At 33.5% G+C, this 13,815-nt stretch overlaps 1 protein-coding gene across 10 annotated transcripts in view; it reads right to left on the bottom strand.

The window, feature by feature from the left end:
• Positions 1–13,815, bottom strand: part of VPS13B (vacuolar protein sorting 13 homolog B) — an 831,417-nt gene that overhangs the window by 350,464 nt on the left and 467,138 nt on the right. The window lies entirely within an intron of this gene.

Below are 13,815 nucleotides of genomic sequence, written 5' to 3'. Positions count from 1 at the left end.
TATGAAACATGCCTTGCCAAAAACCAACACAATGGTTATTTTGAGAACATTTATATAGAAAGAAAATTAGGAAGAAATTAATGGTTGGGAGGGAGAGGGTGTAGTTTTGTAGATATTTGTAGAATTTAATCTTTACAATGTATCTGGGAACTACAGCTCAGTGTTAAAGCAGTTGATAAGCTAGGTTTTATGAGAAACTGTAAAGACACACAGAGGAGCAATACCATATCTTGAGCTGCACATTCATCAGGAATAAAGAAAGGTCATTATTACTATTTCCAGAAAAGAATAATTTTCCTGTTTTGAAATAAAATAATTTTTCAAAGCATACTGCACAACTGTTAATGAGGTTAAGCTCATCTAAAGGATGTTAATCTTATCTATGAATTTCTGTAGGTCATATGCTTCAATTGTCAATTGTTTGGGCCTACGTAAATTGTTGAAGTACTCATGTAAAACAAAATTTAAAAATTAAGTTAATGTCAACCATTAATTTCCTGGTCACATCAATTTAATGTTAGTTCATATTGGGAATATTAACCCTTTGAGAAGTCAGGACAACCATAAGAAGGTTAAAAATTACAAAAAAGATATTGTTAATGTTTTAATGTATGAAAGAATTGTGTTGCCATCTTGGATTGCATCAGGTCTATTTATTTAAAACCTTTAACGAGGTACTTGACTCTTGATTTTTAGTAAACTATGATTTAAAAAAAATCTTAGCACAGTGATTATACAACAAAGTCAATAAAAAATTAAAAGACATTTTATAGTAGTTAAAAAAAAATTCTGCTTAGTTTAACAAGCTTCCAGTAAACCTTCCATTTAGGAAACGTGCATTTTTTGTGTTGAACATTTATACTTCTGAAATATTATTCATAAAGTTAATTTTTATAATGAAAGTTATAATTTCTCATCAACTAGATAAGAACAAAGCATGATTTTCCATTCTTCCTGTGTTGGTGGTGTCACATCAGGTTCACAGTGAGAAACTGAGGGGAAACACTGTTGCAAAAGTTGCCCATAAAAAAGCAATAAAGAGACAGAAAACAAATTGTGTATATACTGCTGGAAGAACTCTACTAATGCAAGTCTTCTAAGAGTAAAAATGAATCAGCTCCCCTAACTTTTATATTTCTTTAAAGGTAAAATTCCATGAATTAAACTCCTACATATAGGGTATACCTGTCAGAAGCCTCATTTATAAAAGATGTCTAAAAAGTTTGCCAAAGTTACCATGGAATTTTCATATAATGCTTGTGGACAATTTTTAAGAGAATGAAATTCTCTGTGGAGAAAAGCTGAAACCCAATACTAGATTCAAATCTATTAAGTACTGAAAGCACTAAAAAGGATTAGCAAATGTCTACAAAAAAGAAATGGCTAAAAATTCAACAACTGACAAAGTTTTTAAAGAGCTATGGGATAAATTAGTCACAGATAAAATCCCATAAGGGACATCAGAAGACCCACAAATATTTAAGGCATGAACCAAAAGCTATAGGCAGAAGTTCACAAACGTCCAATTAAAAGAAGGATATAGTTCCCTCAAGTAAAAGATGAAAGTTTAAAAACTTTGTAATTAAAAATACTACAAAAGCAAAAAGTTCTGTTTTTAACATTTTAAAATTCTTTTAACAAACATAATATTTTGGAAAGAAGTATAAACTAAATTTTATTGTTATAATCACTAGTTTATTTTTTAAATCTTTTAGTATAGGTATTAAAAGACTGTGAATTTTTAGACTATGTGAAAGAGCAATGATATAGGGAGACAACATGTAATCTTAAATGGCTTCCAAATTTGTGCATCTAATTCTGTAAGCCCTATTTTCAGATATGTAGCTTAAACACAGTATTTCTCAATCGCATAGGATTAGAGAGAAAAAGCCCAAGTTAGTAGAAACCTTCATAACATACATATTCAACTTGATATAATTTGGGTGTAGAAAAATACATGTGAACAGATAGGACGTAGTTGTTTTTAAAAAATAAATCAGTTATTTTCTTCAACACAATTTAGAGAAAAATAATGATATGTAAGAATACTCTGGGAAGAAGAGAGAACTATACCAAAGAAAAGAGAATTTTAACTTATCTCTTTTTCTTTCATAACTTTGAGGTAGAACTAGAGTAATAACTAAATTATACTGAGGTAAAAAGAGAAAGATGTCTCTTATGAAATAAAAATCACAAAAGTATACTGAGTTCATTAATCAGCAAACCTATGTTAATATTTATATCCGGTCATGACCCACTTCAGACCTTATAACAGATGTGAGAAAAGGCTTGATGATGATCAAAATCATTAGCTAGGTATGCAAATGGGGAGCTATTTTCTGTAGATCTAATGCAGTATTAAGTACAACCTAATGAAAATTCTTTTAATTTTCAAGTATCCTCAAGGACTGAAGACCTCAAACACTAGGGTTATAAGAGTTTTTACCATAAATTATGGCTATATATCTATAATATTAAGTCCATCTTAGCTTAGAATATTTTCCAGAACCTAAGGAAAATGCATTAAAAATGCACTAAACTTGGTACCTAATAGTTTTTTTTTCAGTTTACTCACTGTTAACAAGAAAGTTGTTAGAAAAAAACTATAGCATCTAAACAGTAATAAAATTTAATGGAGTATGAATGTGAAATTTCAAAAAAATTAAGTTTCAAACTCATACTGGTTAACTAGAGTTAGTTAAATTAAAGCCAGTCTGTCTGAAATTCAGTTACAGGCAGCATGTAGTGGTAAAGAGCATGGGCAATGGGAACTGGTTCTGTTCCTTATTTTATGTGTGACCCATGAGAAATTATTTAATGTCTACAGATTCAGTTTTATGTGTGACTCATGAGAAATTATTTAATGTCTACAGATTCAGTTTTTTGTCTTTAAAATACAGATAAACCTAATACCTGACTCTTAAAGTTATTGCGATTCATAGGTATTGCACTGAAAGCATCAAGCAGAATCCCTGACACACACACAAAAAAACAAACAATAGATGTTAGCTATTACTGCTGCTACCACTACTACTTCTGCTGCTGCTACTATTATATTACAATTATAGAAATGTAGGTCAGACACTAGTATAGAAGGCCAAAGAAACGAGACATTACTTCTAAGTAAACTGATTATGAAACGTTTCAAAAAGAGAGCATGATTTAAGTGACACATTAAAAGACAGATGTGATTCTCAAAAAAAATTTAACTAACAATGCTGAACACCAAAGGAAAAGATTTTTAAAGAATCCATAACTGCACCAATGTAAAGATTTTATAGCAAAAACTCTTTGAAAGGCTAAGCTGGAAGAAAGCTTTATTTCAAGAAAGTTGAAAATTCATACATAAACAAGGGCCATAGAAAAGGACTTACTAAGCATTACTGGGGTAAATAAAATACTTAACTTGAACAAATATCTTGTGTAAGAAAACAATTAGTGGTAAGATTTGAAATCTAGCTTGAGGTCAGATCATGGAGGAAGATGCACGTTGGGTTATAAGACAGGGATTCTGCCATGTTAAAAATTGAGCACTATGACAGATGTTAAACAGAGCTGCCATCATCAAATATGTGGTATGTTAAAGCCAAAAAAGCCTACAACATTTTAATTCATACAGCAATGTTGAACTGTGAATCACTTGGCCTTTGTAATTCAAATGGTAAGAGACAACACTTGAGCTATAATAATTTCAGTTTCCTATTGTTACCGATCTATTTGTTCCCACCCTAGTAGCTATTTCACTGAAGGAAACTCACATTTTCTCAGGTATAATAATGCTTTGAGTCTTGGTCACAATATGTTCTACAAAAGTTAAGTTTTCACAAAGCTTTTTAATAATGGAGAATATTCTGTTGGTTAGAGACAAAAAAGTAGTCTTTAAAGAGTCTGCTGATCTATGCCATCTTAAACAGTTAGTTCAAAAACAGGCAAATATTTCTGAATATGATGACACTTAAGGATGTCCACAACATACCACTGAGTTTAAAACAAATCCAAGTTGCAGAGCAATATGTCGAGTACAATCCATTTAAGACAGAGACAGTCACACACACAACACACATACACACACACACACACAAATGGTCTAAAAGAGTGTCAACCTAACTATAGGTTGGCAATATATGGCAATAAAGTAAGGGAGCAATCAGCACTCAGAGTAAGCCTTGGAATTCCATTTTCTATGGACACACATTTTGTATTATTTATTTTTTTAAAATAAACACTATATTACACTTTTATTTAAAAAATTTTAATAATACTGGTTTATTAATAGATTAAAATAAAGGTAGATTTGATATTTAAACAGCCATTCTACCAACTGACTTGTAAATTATTTTTTATTCCTATTTTAACTTTTCATATTTTAATTTGATAACAAGACGACTGAATAATGATAAACTAAACTGTGAACAATATTTTTTTAAAACTTGGAATACAAAAAATTTTTTTAAAGGTACTTAAAATGTACTGAAAAAGTGATATATTTTACTTATACAGCCTCATGAATAATTAATGTTAACACTTCTATTCCCTTGGCTACTTTTAAAAAGAAAAAAATTTGAACAGAATTAAAGAATGCTTTTCTCTATTCCTTCCTGTGAAAACTACAAAACTAGATGGCACTTCTGGAATCATTCTTTCCTCACATAATAATTTTCAAAAGACGCAGGAGAGAATGCTATAAGGACACTTACAATAAAAATGGGACCATGAAAAAAAGTTTAGGGCACAAGTTCATAACTTCTGATTTTGCTTATTTCATCAATTTAGGCATTGTGGGAGGTGTTATAGACAAGGTAAAATTGCTAGATTATTAATGTTATCAAATCTAGCAGAGCTTCACAATGTAATTTCACTCACTCAAATGATGTGGTTGAGGTTTTAAGTTCCATGGAGGGAGGTACCATGAGTTCTAGTCAAAAATATCTACTGTTGGCATCAAATACATTGTCGGCACTCAATAAATATCTGTTAAATAACTGAAATAATTAATCAATGTATATTTAATAAATAAATGAATTAAAGTAATGAATGAATTAATGCATGCAGACATGTAATGGAATGGCATAAATGGCTCAAATATACCTACTGTTCTAATGACTGATATAGGACTATTCTATTTCTCATATGGAAAGCTATTTTTGAAAAATTATTTAAAACAAAAACCAAGTCAACTACTCATAGACAGAATTCAGGATCACAGTCAGAGATTTTTAGAAAAGTCTTAGGAAGAGAAATAATATAAATCCAATGTAATTTTTCTTATAGCAGTTATCCTATAAAATGGTTAAGATCCTGACTGAGACCTATTTCCATTTCTTAATAAACAATCGTAAACACTATAATTAATGAGCTGCAGATGATGTACCAGAATTTGTAGAACATAAAGTTTCTAAAAATATATATAATCCATTTATATAAAAGTAAATTTATTAAATTCTTAATTTTTAAGTTACAAACACATTTAAACATTTTAATTATATTTCTTTATAATCCCTATATTATTGTAATTCCCTTAAATCAGTCTAGCATTGGTAACTTTTTAAAAAGTCTGCCTTGGGGCTTCCCTGGTGGCGCAGTGGTTGAGAATCTGCCTGCCAATGCAGGGAACACAGATTTGAGCCCTGGTCTTGGAAGATCTCACATGCCGCGGAGCAACTGAGCCTGTGAGCCACAACTACTGAGCCTGCGCGTCTGGAGCCTGTGCTCTGCAACAAGAGAGGCCGGAGCCTGTGCTCTGCAACGAGAGGCCGCGATAGTGAGAGGCCCGCGCACCACGATTAAGAGTGGCCCCTGCTTGCCGCAACTAGAGAAAGCCCTTGCGCAGAGACGAAGACCCAACACAGCCAAAAATAAATTAAATAAATAAATAATTTAAAGAGTTAAAAAAAAAGTCTGCCTCTATAATCGTTTATCCTTAACTGTTTTTCTGCTTCTCTTTTAGCTTGAGACAAGAACCTGAATCATCTCTCAGGAAAAGAGGTTTTGCAAGATAAAGGAAAAATCTTAATATTAGGGCAGACTGTCTGTGCTTCAAAACTTTGGTATAAGTCAGGGAAATGGTTGAACACATCATAGAATAGGAACATCTCAGACTGAGTTGAAAGTCAACTGGGAGATTGTCTTGTCCAGGAACAAGCAGATGTAAGATAGATTAGTAGGCAAGGAGGAAGCAGGTAAAGAGCATAGATAGTTAAGAAAGGAGCTCATGACTATATTCAGCTGGGCATGATCACTGAATAAATACGTTATATATGTTCTGTTGTTTTCTAGTGGATCAGATTTTTTTTTTAGAAGAAGAATAAAGTATGAATTCATATAAGGTATTAGTAATTTAATAGAAGTTTTATTATGTTACATTTCCTGAGTCAAAGATTCTAAAAGTAACAAGTATCAACTGAAAGTTTGTAAAAATTATGAAGTTAAAAGAAGACTCCAAAAAAAAAAAAAAAAAGAAGACTCCACCGAGTGATTTTGTTACGGAGCGGGTGGGAAAGCATGGGAGTGAAGGATACTCACTTTTTGTGGTAGAGCCTTTCATAATGCTTGAGTTTTTAGCATTAAAATTATTAACATTTATTAAAAATGTATTTTTAAAAAAATCCTCTTTGTTCAAAACTTTTGTAAACCATTGATCTAATTATGCTACACAAGGTGTGGTCCTTGAAGCAGCACATCAGTATGATCCAGTATCAGTGTCATACCCAATCACTCTTGGTAGAAATGTGGAATTTCAGGCCTCATTCCATACCTCCCAAGTCAAAACCTGCATTTTAAAAAGGTCTCCAGGTGATCTATACGCACATTAAATTTAAGAAGCACTAGTCTAATTCAACATAAATCATAACCCTCTCTAAGCCTTCCATGTAGTTGATCAGCCTTTGCTACATCAGCAATGGGTAGCTCAGTACCTCCTGAGACAGTCAACATTTTCAAAAATAAACTCCTGAACTCCACCTGCTCATCCCCCAAACTAAATCCTCCCAGTCTTTCCTTCCCTCGGTTAATGTCATCCTCCTAGTTGCTTATGCCATAGAACTGAATTATCCTTATCTCCTTTGTCTCAAACCCCATGTGCAATCCATCTGCAAATTCTCTTGGCTCTAACTCTAAAACATCTCCAAGATCTGACCACTTCTCACCACTTCCACAGCCACAACCGTGAGCCAAACCACCATCATCTCCTGCCAAGATCATTGCAGTAGTCACAAGCCCTTGCCCTTCCCTGCCTACAGTCTGTTCTTCACATATTGGCCTGAATTATGTGTTTAAATATAAATTGAATTATGCCACTTCTCTGCTCAAACCCTCTTAAGAGTTTCTCATTTGATGAAGAAATCAACCCCTTAATAATAAAAAAAAACTTCATATCACACATTCAGTTGACACAAATAATAGAAATAATCCTTAACCTTTAGAGATCAATATCAAACTCCCATTGGCTCTTTTGAACTGTGACTTCCTTTGTTTTTAAATATATATTTCACCCCTTTTCTATCTTTGTCTATCTTTAGTCCCTGCTGGTGAGCCCTTCACTTCCTTCTGTAGATAGATATTTAGTAAACAACAGAAGCAGTATTTCAAAACTGGGCATGTGTAAATTATTTTCCCCACAACTACATCTCACTCAGAATAACAGCCAAAGTCCTCACAATGGCCTATGAGGTTCCTCCATAGTGTCTCTCACCTCACAGCCTACTACTTTCCCTGGGCACACACTGTTTCTGCTGCCATTGGCTTCTTGGGCACACTCTTGCTTCAGGATCCTGTGCTCTCTTGGTGAGATGTCCTCTGATTAGGGCCATGCTGTCCACCTCTAGCTTCCCATTTTCTATCTTCCTCCCTGCTGTATTGCCTCCACAGCATTTCTTATAGTCTAATATACCAGATTATTTATTTATTTACTTTATTTATTTATAAATAACTGTCTCTCTCCTCCATTAAATTTAAGACCAGGGATTTTTCTTTGTATTGTTCATTGATCTATACTCAATATCTAGAATAGTGCCTGATGCACAGTAGGCTCCCAATAAACATTTGTCAAATAATGACTAATGAACAAATAGTCCCATTTATGATTAGACTTTTATAATCTGAAAGACCTTTATTTCACTGAGCTGCAATTAATGTCATTATAATATCCACAAATTTAATGGTCCTAGGTCTATTCTTAGCTTCAGAAGATGACACATGATAAGCCAAGTATCTGAAGAATGGCCGCACATCAACTAGCAGTTTTCTCATCTTCAAATTTAAGATCTTCAGTTATTTTGGTCTTCCGGTTTTCCTTCAAAGGTAATATGTCTTTTTTTTTTTTAACTGGCTGCACTTAAGATTTTTCTCAAACTTCAGAAAAGACAAAAGCATCTCATCTCTCCTGAGATCTGTCTTAGGCTTTGAAACCTGTGTTGGGGAATGCAGATGCCGTTGCTCTCTCTCTCTCTCTTTGCTCAACATCCTGCCTCAGCCCATCAGGGAGCAGTCTCTTTATTGTCTATCTTTGATTTTCAATCATTTGAACATGTACCTAGGTGTAGTTTTCTTTGCACTTATCTTGCTTGGATTGAGGATAGGCTTCTTGAGTCTGCTAGTTAATGACTTGATAAATTTAGAAAAGTCTCAAGGTCTATCTCTTTAATTACTCGTTTTATTCCATTCAATCTTTCTTCTACTTCTTGTACTCTCATTACATGTTAGACCATTTGACAGTGCCCCACATGTTTTCCATTTGTTCTTTTTCTTGTTCCTTTTTCCTTTTTTTTCCCTCTTTGTGCTTCAGTTTGGATAATTTCTCTGAAGCTATCTCTAAGTTCACTAATCCTATCTTTTGCTTTGTTCATCTGCAGTTATGGCTATCCAATGAGTCCTTAATTTCAGATACTGTATTATTCAGTTTTAGGATCTAATTTAAATAGAGCTAATTTCTATGAAATCCTCCATTTTTTCAACATTTTTCTTTACAGTATTAATAACAATTATTTCAAACTCCTGTCTACTAATTTCAAATCTCAGTCATCTGTGGGTCTTTTCCACTAGCTAAATTTTCTCCTGATAATGGGTCAAATCTTCCTGCTTTTTGGATATCTTTTTTCTTTTTTATCATGTATCAGACACCATGTATAAAAAGGCTACAGAAACAGAAATCAACGTTATTTTCTCCCAGAGAAGGCACATCTATTCTCGCCAGGCAGCACAGATAAGGGGTGGATCATTTCCATCCAGTTGTGAACTGAACTAGGTTGGGGTTGGCTTGTAACTCTAACTAAACCCAATTCACCTTTGGTTTCAAACGTCTCAAGGGTGAGACGTCCTGTGTTTGTTGCAGGCCTTTCCCTACAATGTTGCACTGTTCAATAGAAACATAATGCAAACCACAATTGGGAGCCACCTATGTAAATGAAAATTTGCTGGCAGTTACACTGATAAAAGGATCAAAAAAAAACAGTGGAAAACAGTTGCAATAATATATTTAACTCAATATATCTAAAATATGGTCACTGCAATATATAATCAATATAAAGATTATTAATGAGATATTTTTCTTCTTAATTCTTCAAAATCTTCAGTATCTTTTATACTTACAGAATATCTCAATTAGGATTGCCACATTTCAAAAGCAGAACAGTCACATGTAGTCAGTGGCTACTGTACTGAACAGTGCACCTCTAGCATGGCTTTGTCTTTTAAGGAATGTGAAACTTTGAGAAACTCAATTTCTTCTTGACAGCTCCCTTCCACACTTGATACACAGAAAAAAGCACTGCGGAGGACTGACTGTATGTTTGAGGCTCCTCCAGATTCCAATATGTCACTCTAGCCTACATGACTGATAAATGTCCCTTGATTTCTACCTCCCACAACAGAATCTCTCTGCTTATAGCCAGACGAAGCAAAAAGTTCCAGAGCTGAAAAGAGTACCCAGTGTCAAATGTAAAATAGATAGCTAGTGGGAAGCAGTCACATAGCACAGGGAGATCAGCTCGGTGCTTTGTGACCACCTAGAGAGGTGGGATAGGGAGGGTGGGAGGGAGACGCAAGAGGGAGGAGATATGGGGATACATGTATACATATAGCTGATTCACTTTGTTATACAGCAGAAACTCAACACACTATTGTAAAACAATTATATTCCAATAAAGATGTAAAAAAAAACCAAAAAACAAAGAGTACCCACTGTCCACTTACCTAGAAAGGGTATTTCTCTCTCTGAAATTTAATTCCTCTGGGCCTTTTTGTGACATCAATTAATATTTTTTTTCTTAAATCAGTTTTGTTGAGATATAACTGACATCCCATAAAGTTTGTCCTTTTGAGGTGTACAGTTCAGTGTTTTATTTTGTATACTCTCATTTTACTCATTATATATCATTCATTGTACCTCACTACTATCTGATACTAGAACATTTTTATCACCCCCAAAAGAAATCCTATACCCATTAGCAGTCATTCTATTTTCCCCTCCTAGCTAACACTATTCTACTTTCTGTCTGTATGTATTTTTGCCTACTCTGGAAATTTCATATACATGGAATCATATAATATGTGGCTCTTTGTGTTTGGCTTCTTTCACTTTGCATTTTTCTAACATCGATCCATATTATAGCATATACTTCATCCCTTTCTATGGCGGAATAATTTTCTATTTTATGGGCATAACACGTTATACTTAACCATTCATCAGTTGATAAACCTTTGTGTAGTTTTGACTTTTTGGATATTATGAATAGTGCTGCTATGAACATTGGTGTGCATGCTTTTGTATGGATATATGTTTCAATTCTCTTGTGTACATACCTAGGAGTTAAATTCCTGCATCATATGGTAACTCTATGTTTAACCTTATGAGAAATTGCCAGTTTTCCACAGTAGATGCACCATTTTATATTCCCACTAGAAATGTATGAGGGTTCCAATTTCTCCACATCTGTTGCCTTTTATATTATAACCATGCTAGTGGGTGTCATTTTGACTTGTATTTCCCTAATGACTAATGGGGTTGAACACCTTTACATGCGCTTATTAGTCATTTTTATATCTTCTTTGCATATATATCCAAATCCTTTGTACATTTAACGGGTTGTCCATCAATTATTGAGTTGTAAGAGTTTTTTAACCTATTCTGGATATAAATCTCTTATCAGATAGGTGATTTGTAAATATTTTCTCCCATTCTGTGGATTGTCACTTTCTTGATAGAGTCCTTTGCAGCACAAAAGTTTATAATATTGATACAGTTCATTTTATCTATTTTTTCTTTTGTCCCCCATGCCTTTGGTGTCATTTATAAGAAACCATTATCTAATTGGAGGTCACAAAGATTTACTCCTATGCTTCCTTCTATAAGTTTCAGAATTTTAGCTCTTAATTGTACGTCTCTGATCCATTTGACTTAATTTTTGTATATAATGTCAGGTAAGGGTCCCATTTCATGTGGATATACAGATTTCTGAGTACCATTTGTTGAAAAGCTATTCTTTACCATTGGATTGTCTTGGCTCCTTTATTAAAAACCAATTGATAGTAAATGTGATGGTTTATTTCTGGACTCTCAATTCTATTGTTGATCTGTATGTCTACCTTCATATCAGTACTCCACTAGCTTGATTATTGTTGTTTTGTCATAAATTTTGAAATCTGGAAGTGTGAATCCTCCAACTTTGTTCTTTTCCAAGATTGTTTTGGCTATTCTGGGTTCCTTGAAATTCCATATGAATAATTTTCCATATAGAAACTTTGCCAATTTCTACAAAGAAGCTAGCTGGAATTTTGATGTGGATTATGTTGAACCTGCAGATCATTTTGAGGAGTACTGACATCTAACAATACTAAGTCTTCTGATCTATGTAATTGGGATATAATTCCCGTGTATCTAGATCTGCTTTAATTTCTTTCAACAATGTTTTGTAGTTTTTAGAGTGTAAGTTGTATATTTATTTTGGTAAATTTATTTGTAAGTATTTAACTCTTTTTGATGCTATTATAAATGGAATTGCTTTCTTAATTTCACTTTTAAAGAGTTCATTGCTTATTATTATTGTGAACTGATATTTACACAGTCGTTCCTTGGTATCTGTGGGGGAATGGTCCAGGACCCGCCGGGAATACCAAAATCCATAGATACTCAAGTCCCTTAGAGTCAGCCCTCAATATCCATGGTTCTGTATCCACGGATTCAACCAACCATGGGCTGTGTAGTATTTACTACTGAAAAAAATCCACATATAAGTGGACTCATGCAGTTCAAACCTGTGTTGCTCAAGGGTTAACTATATATTGATTTTTTATCCTGCAACCTTGCTGAACTAGTTTATTGACCCAAAAGTTTTCCAAAGGATTTTCTATATACAAGGTCATGTCATCTGCAATAAGACACAGTTTTATTTCTTCCTTACCATCTGGGTACCTTTTATTTCATTTTCTTGCCCAACTGCCCTGGTTAGAACCTCTAATACAATGCTAAATAGAAGTGGTGAGAGCAGATATCTTGTCTTGCTCCTGATCTTAAGGCGAAAGCACCCAGTCTCTGACTATGAACTATATTAGCTGTGGGTTTTTTATAGATGCCATTTATCACACAGAGGAAGTTAGAAAAAACAAGACAGAAAGAAGAAACACAAAAGGCAGATTAAAAGAAAGAGGAAGTAAAAACATATGGAAAGGGAGCAGGAGAATTACATTACTAAATCACATAATCGGGGGAGGGACTAAATGATAGAAATATGAATTTAAAAATAACTGAAGAGAATTCTAAAGAAATAGATTCTGAAATGCTCTGCCATTAGATAAGTATATGCTTTTGGAAAAACACATAAAAATTCTGTGTGCGTCGGTTTTGTCAATTAGAAAAAGAAAGTAAGGGCATTTATTCTGTAAACATAAAATAGCTATTATGTACTTTTTGTGTACATGTTTATATGTATTTTGTGTGAGGCAGGATGTGAGGCACTGAAGATCTAAAGAGATAATGTACATTTTTAGACTTTATTTTTTGGCATTATATTTCTATATTCTATAAAATAAGTCAAACTATTAAAATAGTGAAATGGAATGAAATGAGATACAGGCAAAGAAGGTAGAAAGTAAAGAAAGAAAAAATATGAAAAGGGAAAAGGTAAAGAATGAAGAAAGATACAGAAAGGGAAGGAAAAATAAGGAAGGTCTGTAAAAATATAGAGAAGTGAATAAGAAAAGAGACTGAGGGAAAAAAAGTTCAAGAAGGACAAAGGGGAGGAAGCAATGAAGGGGGCACAGGAGAGCCACATCTCCACAAATGACTGCTGAAGAGCCAGAAAGGGGAAAGGGTAGAGGAGGAGAGGAAGTATCTTAGTGGTTCACTTTATTGATGGTGATAGGGTCTTTTAATATGAAACATATTTCTTTCACCAAAAGGAAAGTAGGAAACTCCTTGAGGACTACTTAGCTCTGAAGTGGAAAAGAAAAGATAAATATACCTAAAAGAATTTCCAAATGTTAGAAAATTAAATTGTTTTCACCCAGAAAGGATTCTGCTGTAATCCTTTCTCTAGATACTGAGGAAGTCAAAATATGAGTTGTGATCTTGGCTCTGTCATTACTTGACTAGAGAAAATTATTCTTCTGACTCCTCAGTTTCCTAATCTATAAAATAAGGAAGATGGATTAGATGATTCCTAAGGCCTACTTCAGTTTTGACATCCTTAAATTTTACGTAAGTTAGCAAAATAAAAATTATTTAAGGGATGAATATTATAAGCTACCAGAAAAAGTAATACAAGAAAGCAAGCAAGATATACAATTCAAAGGCAAAAAATGTCAACACAAACAACAGAAAAA

This window comes from Phocoena sinus, chromosome 17, assembly GCF_008692025.1.
Source record: "Phocoena sinus isolate mPhoSin1 chromosome 17, mPhoSin1.pri, whole genome shotgun sequence".
Classification (NCBI taxonomy): domain Eukaryota; kingdom Metazoa; phylum Chordata; class Mammalia; order Artiodactyla; family Phocoenidae; genus Phocoena; species Phocoena sinus.
This window is presented reverse-complemented; position numbering and strand designations above follow the sequence as displayed.